Genomic DNA, 10,467 nt, shown 5'->3' with positions numbered 1-10,467 from the left:
ATACCTTGTTCAAGTAAACGTCAAAAAGCATACTGATGAATCAAGTAATGCAAAGAAAGCGAAGTTTAGAGAACTTGAAATCATGGCTTTGAGTCTAATAGTGGATGGAGTTAAGGATAACTTAATTCCATACATATCCAACACAAATTCCATTCGAGAAATGTATGAGGCTCTCTACAAGTTATTCACAATCAAGAACATTTGTCAAATAGCAAACATCAAGAATAAACTAAGAAGTGTTAAGATGACAAATGAGATATTGTTTCATCATACTTTATAAGGCTATCTAGAATCAAGGATGAACTCCAAGCAATAGATGAAGTTGTCCCCAGAAAGGAGATCATAATTACTGCCCTTCTAGGACTACCTAAATCTTGGAGTGCTTTTGCATTAGGACTTAACAGTTGGAAGGATACTCCAATATTTGAACAAATAAGGAATGAACGTAGTCAAAAAAAGCCATAATATTGATGGTAAACAACAAGAAGGAGGATGAAGAAGAAAGCACCTCAAATTCTTATTATGATCATCACAAAAATAAGGGAACCTTCAAGAAGTTCAAAGGACCAAAGAAGAAAATGGACCTATCCAAGGTTGAATGTTACAATTGCCACAATATGGGACATTACAAGGGTCATTGTCTTGAGAATCCAAGAAATAAGAAGAGAACTAGGGATCAAGTAAATGTCATTGATGAAGCTCCATGTAAGAAAAAAAAAATTGAAGAAGAATTAGAAGTCACATACTTATACTACTAAGTCCTCCCTTTCACATATCCTCCCTTGGTCTTCTATTCTAAGTTCTGAATTTCCTTTATATTTTGATTTCTAAAATTTGTAGATCTAACATGTTGTGTTAAGACATTTTTGAATTATTTATATAAGTTGTAGGTATCCCTCAAAGATTGGATTAAGAGGGAGCCTCCATAATTTACCAAAAGATAAGTGTTTTATTCCATGTCTCCTCTTTTGTGCTTGGTTTCTCTCTCATATCAAAGTATGTTTGTATTACATGCTAATAACTTTTCCTTTATATTTTTCTTGGTTAGTAAATCATGTTGTTTGCTCAAGGGTTATGTAGGAGAATTCAAAGGATAGACTTGAATCATGAAAGAAGTTTTATTGAAGCCAGTCAACATTTGATGTCCTACAAGGTTTGTTAAGGAACAACTCAAAGGTATGCCTTAAACTATAAACTTTATTATAAATTTCTCTTCATGAAAGGTATGTTCATTCTATTTAAATTTGTTTTACATTATTGACATCGTTATGTCTAGGGTTTTGAATCACAAAGATTCTTGTTAGGGTGATTAATCATTAGATTGAATCTACCCTCATTATATTATCATTCTTGTGGAACCCTAAAAAGGTTCATTGTAAAACCATAACCTAAGGGTATATCAATGCTAATATTGAAACCTAGTCTACTTAGGGTTGTTGATGAAATCTAGAATTCCTATTCTTTTGATGTTTTGATATTGTTATGATAAAAAACCTAGCCCTTTAAGGTTTTTTGTTAATGTCTATGTTATGTATTAAAACCATAAATATTTAGGGTTTTTTGAATTAGGGTTTGTGAACAAAAACCTTCCAAGTAAGATTCTAGGAATGAAACCCTAGGTGTATATTAATGTGATCGAAACCCTAGTCTAAATGAAATTGTTGTATACCTAATTTTGATGTATTGATGTTTGTGTCTTGGGTCTACCTAGTAGATATTGTTGTGATATGCTAGTGCATGATTATGAAATCCTATATATATATATATATATATATATATATATATATATATATATATATATATATGCTAACCTAATTATTGATGCTCATAGTTTGTGAATTCTAGGATTTGTAACAAAAATTTAGTAGAAGATTGATATTCTAGGATATAATGATATTGTTTCCAATGTGATTTAGTTTTGTTGATAAAATTTAGGGTTTGAAACAAACCCTAGTAGAAGTCTAACATATAAATTTTGAAAATTGTTAATTCCTTAGATGCATTGTAAAACTGATATCTAAGGCTTTATGTCTCAAATTTGGATTCTAGGATTTGCAATATATCATAAAAGAGGTTTTCGTATATCTTTGAAAGTAATATTGAGGCCCTAGATATAATGAGATTGATATCTTGATTGAGTTGCTCGAAGATGAAGTCTATGGTTTATGTCTAACATATGTGTCATGTAACTAGGTTCAAGTATTTGATGCTTCCTATATTAACATAATTAAGTTCATGCGTATATATATTTGTATTTGGTTGTACTTGTTATTAAATTTTTGTGGGTACATAATCTTCAAGATGATGAAGATGATTTGATCCTATTAATAAGCATGATAAAGGAAGTTATATAAATAATGACAATCAAGTAACCTTGATGTCGTAAGAAGGGATGGATCCATGAAAGGTTCTTTGATGTTATAGAAGAAGGAAGAATTTGATCTCCCTAAGTTGAGAGGGAGTCAGGATAGAAGAAAGGGAATATCTCCCTAGTTAAAAGGGAGGACATATTATGACAATGAATACCTTGAAGTAAGCAAAATTATTATTGATGAATATGAAATTGCAAAAAAAAAAGACTTGAGAAGATCTGAGGATGTATTTGGTGCTGCTGAAGAAATGGAAGAAGCTTCTAACAAATTATATATGAGTAACTTGATAATGAAAGGAGGATCACGATTATTGATGACCCTGAACTTTTGTGTTTACTTGTATGTGTATTTGAAAGTTTATTGTTGATTGGGGTTTGTACAAGTAGATATCTCCATGAAGAAGGATGAACACTTGAGAAGCATGCTTGGAAAAATAGATATATCTAGTTTACTAGGGAGAGTTGAAGCATCTACTGGCGGATGCTTGGGAGTACATGTGGTTGGCCTGTGTGTTGATGTCTAGATCCCAAAGAGGGAGGGTGGCATTGGTGTTGGAGATCTGACCTTGGATACGCACCTAGATCCCTGGGTTCATGGTTAGTTAGTAAGCCTAATGGTACCTAGACTGGTTGAAATATTTAGTCCATCTTGGTCCCACTCGGATAGATAACCTTGGTCTGGTATCTAGTCTATGGAATTGAGTGTGTCTGAACTCTTTGCAGTTCATTTTGGAGATCTTCTATGTACCTCTATATAGTTGTAATTATGAATACCTCCCTAGTTAACAGGGAGTGTTGAAGAATGTAACTAGGTTTGGTCTTCATAAATGTATTTAAGTCACAATATAATGTATTTGTCAAAAGAAAGAAAAATGAAATTTTATTATTATTAAAATTAACTTATTAAATCATGGGTTTCATGCTTGGGTCAATTATTTTTAGGTCAAAGCCTCCATTGTAGGCTTCTAGGGTTTGTGTCAAGTGTCCTTGTCCATGTCATAATGTAAAGAACCCTTCTTGGGAATTATTTGTCAAGAAAGAAATTTATTTTATATTAAAATTAGTCTTTTAGGCCTCCTCCACCAAGTCGGCCTAAAACTGGACAAGTTGTCCTAAAACTGGGTTGTAGAATCACTATGTAAAATCAAAAACTCAACCTTATTTGTCACTCACTCACAACAAGTTCAATTTGCAGTTTTTGGGCTTAGAAAAAGTGTGAATTTCAAGGAAGGCAAAAAATAAGGATAGCAAAGAAGAAGGTCTCTCTCAAGCATAAAATGTAAAAAAATTCTCTCTTCCCACACGTGTGAAGTTGTGCAGCTGTTGGAAGGGGGTCAAAATTCTGCAGTAACTGGGAGGCCGAAATTCTATTGCTCAGGGTCAAAATTCTGGAACTAAGAAGTCAAATTACTATATTGAAGTTTTTGGATCAGAAGAAACTACTATATCATCTTAGAAGGTTGACTTGGTGGAGGAGGAAGGTCTATTGGTCTAGGGTCTTGGTCCATCTCAATTTGAATTATTGAAGGAAGAGTTCTTGACTGGGTTTTCCCCTATATAGGGGTTTTAGCCCTGGTTGAGTGCCTATATCTAGTGTCCCTAATCTTTTTGTTTTGGTTTTGGTAATTTCTTGGTGAAATAAGATAAAAAGGAACATAAGAAAAATAATAAGAATTCAAAGATATCACAAATAATTATCAACTAGAGAAAATTTTCTACCTTTCTGATTTTCTAACAAAGTCCACATAGGCACTTGGCTGCCATGTGGAAAACCTTGCTAACATGGAAATATTTTGGGGCCTAGACTTCAAATGGGAATAACTTTAAATCTAGGAGTCAGATTGAGATAAAGTTTTTACCATTGAAAAGCTCTCAATGAGTTGAACACGGTGGTGTAGACCAAAGTTAATTCCACTAAATTTGGTGAAGGAGGAATTTTCTAACCCCATTTCCATGGAAAGACGATGGAGGTTGGGTTAACTGAAAGTAAAACCTCCCATTCAACTGTATTAGTCTCAGGGGTGGGAGGGAGTGTTACATCACTTATATATTTTGTCAAACAATTCATGTTCAACATCTATTTGCGGCCCTCACTTGGCATACATATTTATAAGGGTAGTTATCATGAACACATATTTTGCAAGTTTGCTTCTAATTATGTAATCATGGATGGTTTTTCCTTTTTGTAGAGCTCCTCGATGGGCACACGCGGGAAGCACACTCATCAAAGTGACCATGTTTGGTTTGAATTCTATATGTTGCATTTGACCATAAAGTTCCAACACCTCATGAAAGTGTCCATTCTAAACATATCCAGAAATCACTGTCATCTATGAGAACTTTTCTTTGAGGAATTTTTTCAAATAAGTGATGAGCAGACTTCTTATTTTCAAAATTTCACAACCATTTCTATTACTAATAACGCAATGAATCTAGCCCGCCCCTATCACAATGTTTCCAATCAACAACATTTTCTAGTTGTGCCCATTGTTGTTGAAAAGAGGTCCTAGATAACCAAGTTCCAATCAACTTAAGCAATTGATATTCCTATTTTCCATCTACTAAAAACCCTAAAAAACATCCCCATCTCAAAAACAAGTCTTGCATTCCCACTTTGAAATGCAAACCAAGGGGTTTCAAACTTTCAATCGACGACCAATGAAAATTCGAACACTGGTGGAAAAAAATATTAAATACTATTTGAAGTCAAATTAGAATGAGATCCCTCCTATTTCAACCTACACATCCAAAAATGATATTTGAATGGAATGGAATGGAAGATCCCCAAAATTAAAAAGTATTTTTGTCTTTGATTCCCATCATTGCAGAGCAATAGATAACATTTGATGATGTATTTGACCTAACAGCAAAGTATGAAGGAATTTGTGAAGTGTAAAAATTGTCCAAGCTACATATAAAGAATACACCTTCTCATGCATGTGTCAAACAATTCATAGGCGGTCTCTATACCCCTTGTTGTGATTATATACCTAGATATCACAACACTTGTAAGAAATTTTGTCGAACAATTGGTGGGAATACCTTCCAAATTTTGTTTTTGTATCTTCTAAGACCCATATAGGCCCAATGTTGAAACCATTTGCTATGATACCACTATAACATCCCTAGCCACCCAACTAGGGTGATTCCACTCCCAAACATACTTATACCATAAAATCATAATGACATGTATATATAATTTAACAAAATAACATAATAATAAGCATGTGAATCATAAACTCTAAACAACATAAAGAATGTTGGCCACTTATCTAATAAAATATACTAATTGGTTGCAAACCTTGGATGTACCACCCAATCGTAGGCCATGTTTCTCTAGCTCTCTCAGTAGCAAATCACCCTAGATTTGGGTCACGACTCCACAATACCAATGACTACCCAAACCAACTACATGTCCAGTACCGAATATGAATGGGGCCAATGTACCAAACTTCAATAGCCTCCAACCAACAAGCTCACATCCCCCATCATCCTTGCACAACCCAAGATAGTAAACCCCCTTCTTTTCACTCGTAGTCCATCGAATTATGCCATTATCCTTCCATGGTTTTCAACTCGGGCCAGCCATGGATGTCTCAAATCCTTGTGGCTTCCAAGAGATCTAACTAGCATCAGGGTTCTTCATGTACCCTCCAATCCCATATAAGGACATTTGTCATTACACTTTTCCTCCATGGCTCTATCCTTTCCCAAGGTAATAAAAGGAGAAGTGCACTCGTACTCCAACTCACCTAGGTTTCTCAAGGTATAGTAGCCATAGATCCTTTGGTTCTACCTAAAACCAGGACCATAGTCATCCCTTGGTAGTCTTTGAGGGAAAGAGAGGTTGAATGTGTCATATTCCCCTCCCTTTACCTTTTATTTATAGTTTAAGATAATAATATATTTTCATATTTTCATATTATTCTTAAAGTTACTTTAGGAATAATATAACCATAGTAATTATTTGGCTTAGTGTTAATTTTAGATAACAATGGTATGTTCTATGGTTTAGACCAATTTACTTCAATTTTTCTCATTAGCCCAATATCAATTTTCAGATTAGAAAACACATTAACATTGATAGTAAACACAGATAGAACATCAACAATAAGCAGAATACAAGCCAAGACAAGAGGACATAATATTTGGTGGATGCTAGGGAAAAACCCCAATGTGGTGAAAACCCTTTGATCAAATCTTATTATTATTATTCTTCAAAATTTCAACAGAGAGAGAGAGGGAGAGAGAGTACAATATACAAAATCTACTTGCCCAATCACTGAAAAACAGTCCAGTCAAATTGTAGTCAACAGGATGCCCTAACCAGAAAGTCAATGTTGGTCAAGCCAGCAGAAAGTCTCCTCCAAATCAGATCGATCAAACCCAGACAACTCGGCCTCCAAAGATAGTCAAAATCAACCCAAAATAGTCCTAAAAAATTTGGTCAAACTTGGTCAACGCACAGTCAACTTTCTGTAGTGAACATTGGTCAACCTTCTCAGAAAATCTTGATTTCTATGCCAGAATGTGTGGCCTGCCCAAACAGAGAATTTCCCACAAAAAAAGAAGTCAAACGAATTCAAACAATGCCCGGTCAACGTGGGTCAAAACTGGCTGCAACTCGGTCAATGCAGAAAAAAGAAATGCCCAGTCAAACCTTTGAATGTGTGGAGAGGAAGAGATTGCCTGTAATCTTGTACGAACCAATCATACGTAGAGAGAGAAATATGTGTGATGATGAGTGACCAAATGAAGAAAATGACTCCTCTATATATACACAATGTTAAGGGTGAAGAGACAAGTATGTTGGGCTTCATGAGCCTACATTAGACTTCTGGTTGACCTTGACAATTTGTCCATAGAAGAAATAAATTCAGAATTCCATTTATACTTGTCAAAATGAGATGATCTTTAGATCAATCCTACACTTCTCAGAAAGAGGAATATAATAAAAATATCATCTCCATCATATGAGATGTCCAAGGTGGAGTTTGGCCCTGGTTTCCAATTTTAATACTCCCTCTCAACAGGATGCCCTAACCAGAAAGTCAATGTTGGTCAAGCCAGCAGAAAGTCTCCTCCAAATCAGATCGATCAAACCCAGACAGCTCGGCCTCCAAAGATAGTCAAAATCAACCCAAAACAGTCCTAAAAAATTTGGTCAAACTTGGTCAATGCACAGTCAACTTTCTGCAGTGAACGTTGGTCAACCTTCTTAGAAAATCTTGATTTCTATGCCAGAATGTGTGGCCTGCCCAAACAGAGAATTTCCCACAAAAAAAGAATTCAAACGAAATAAAACAATGCCCAGTCAACGTGGGTCAAAACTGGCTGCAACTCGGTCAACGCAGAAAAAAGAAATGCCCAGTCAAACCTTCGAATGTGTGGAGAGGAACAGACTGCCTGTAATCTTGTACGAACCAATCATACGTAGAGAGAGAAATATGTGTGATGATGAGTGACCAAATGAAGAAAATGACTCCTCTACATATACACAACGTTAAGGGTGAAGAGACAAGTATGTTGGGCTTCATGAGCCTATGTTAGACTTCTGGTTGACCTTGACAATTTGTCCATAGAAGAAATAAATTCAAAATTCCATTTATACTTGTCAAAATGAGATGATCTTTAGATCAATCCTACACCTCTCAGAAAGAGGAATATAATAAAAATATCATCTCCATCATATGAGATGTCCAAGGTGGAGTTTTGCCCTGGTTTCCAATTTTAATACTCCCTCTCAACTAGGAAGAACTCCACCTGCCAAACCATCTGACAATCTGTACCATCTCTGCTCTACTCTTCTCTACTCCATTGAACCATGAAGAAATAATGAAGATGAAATGATCGAGAGTGTATCATACCACTCTCCATTGACCTGAAGTCGGTCTCCATTGATCCCAGATCAATATCAAACATCCTAGCATAGGGAGTACGGTAGTACACAACGCTTCCATCGGTAATACTATGGTCCCTATCCTCATTTCCCAACTCATTGGCCAACTAAGAGGTACTTCCCATGAGTCTCGGACTGCATGGGTAGGATGTATCGGCAAAAGAAGGTGAACCACTCATCCTGTTCATATGCAATAGGAGAAGGTGAACCACTCATCTTATGCATATATCAACCACCATGGGGTATCACAGGAGAAGGTGAACCACTCACCCACAGGGCACCACTAGGGGAAGGTGAACCACTCACCCTGTACACAGTGCACCACTAGGGGACGAGGAACCACTCACCCTATGGTCGCTCATAGCTCCAAGAAGTACCCCCAAGCCCCTTGGAGCTCCCAAAGCTCAATATCCAACTCAAATGGGACCCTCATAAGAGGGTCTCTCCACGACTCCAAGTCATTCACGGAAGGTTAATAATTTGACCTTCCCCAGGGGCTTCGTAAGAATATTTGTGACCTTTTCATCAGTCTCAATGTGATGGAGCCTTATTGCTCCCCGTTGTACCATATCCCGAATAAAGTGGTACCTGATATCAATATGCTTGGAGCGGTCACGAAACACAGGATTCTCATAAAGACGAATCCCACTTTGGTTGTCGCAGTAGATCATGGTGGTATCCAGCACATGCCCAAACAGCTCACTAAAGAGCTTCCTCAACCAAACAGCTTCACAGAAGGCCATACTGGCAGCAATATATTCAGCCTCGACGGTGCTAAAAACAATCGATTTCTTCTTTCTACTCATCCGGGATATCGAAGCAGAACATAGTGAGAAGAAGCATCCCAATGTGCTCTTACGATCCACCACACTACCAGCCCAGTCAGCATCAGAATAACCATGGAGCCTCAAATTCCCGACAATGTATCTCAGTCCATAGGTGATTGTGCCCGGAGATATTTCAAGAGATTTTTGGCAACAATCCAATGTATGTGATGAGGCTCGACCATGAATTGACTCAATTTACTCATTGCAAAACATATGTCCAGACAGGAGTTCACCAAGAACATCAGGGCCCCCACGAGTTGACGATACTCAGAAGGATTTCCCAACTCGGGCCCAACAACACTTCCGCATAACTTCTTGAAGTTAAGTTCCATCGGAGGAGTCACGAACTTACAATCCACCATCCCAAATATTTCAAGTAGCTTCACAATGTATTTTCCTTGGGAAAGGAAAATCTCACCTGGCTTTTACCAGACCTCCAAGCCTAGGAAGTAGTGCATCAATCATAGGTCCTTCATCTTGAATTCAGAATCCAACTCCCTCTTGCATTGATAAATAAGAGGGTTTGAACCTGTCATAAAGAGATCGTCCACATAAAGTACCAAGATGATAGGTCTATCATTTTCAACCTTAAAGTAAATGTTTGGATCAGCTTCACTTCTTGTCAATCCCAGCTTCATCAAATAGTTGTTGATCCTCTCATACCAAACCTGTGGAGCTTACTTTAATCCATATAAGGCTTTCTTCAACCTGCATACGTGTGTCTCTCGATCTTGAACTTCGAACCCCTCGGGTTGTTCAACAAAGACTTCCTCCTTGAGTGAGCCATGCAAGAAGGCAGTCTTGACATCCATTGATGTAAATTCCATCCTTGTGAGGAAGCAAGGGCAATGATCAACAGATGGTGGTATATCGGGACACTGGTGAAAATATCTCATCATAGTCCACACCTTCCTTTTGAGAGAAGCCTCGAGCAACAAACCTGGCCTTCAACTTTTCAACACTTCCATCAGCTCCATGCTTGATTTTGTAGAGCCATTTTGAGGTGACAACAGATTTTCCCTTGGGTCTAGGGACCACATCCCAGACATTGTTCTTCATAATTGACTCATACTCTTCATTCATAGCATCCTTCCAAACTTGGTGCTTCATAGCTTCTTCGAATGTGCAAGGCTAAGTTTGTACAATGGTGCTAATGGCAACTAAGTACCCTTGGTACCTATTAACTTCTTACTTTCGCAAAATGTCCCCCTTGGTGCAATATGTCCCTCGACATCTTCGAGGGTGTCCCTAAGCCATGAGTGTTTCAGGAATATTTAGTGTTCTTGGACAAATGCCTAACCCTCTAGATCTAGTAGCAAGTCTAGAAACAACAGACAAAGTAATCTCAACCTTTTCTATAATCAACAGAT

The sequence above is a fragment of the Pinus tabuliformis genome, chromosome 3_1, assembly GCF_031772625.1.
Source record: "Pinus tabuliformis cultivar Carrire ecotype Pingquan chromosome 3_1, CPIR1, whole genome shotgun sequence".
Lineage (NCBI taxonomy): Eukaryota > Viridiplantae > Streptophyta > Pinopsida > Pinales > Pinaceae > Pinus > Pinus tabuliformis.
The sequence above is the reverse complement of the archived record's forward strand: the minus strand, read 5'-3'. Positions refer to the sequence as shown.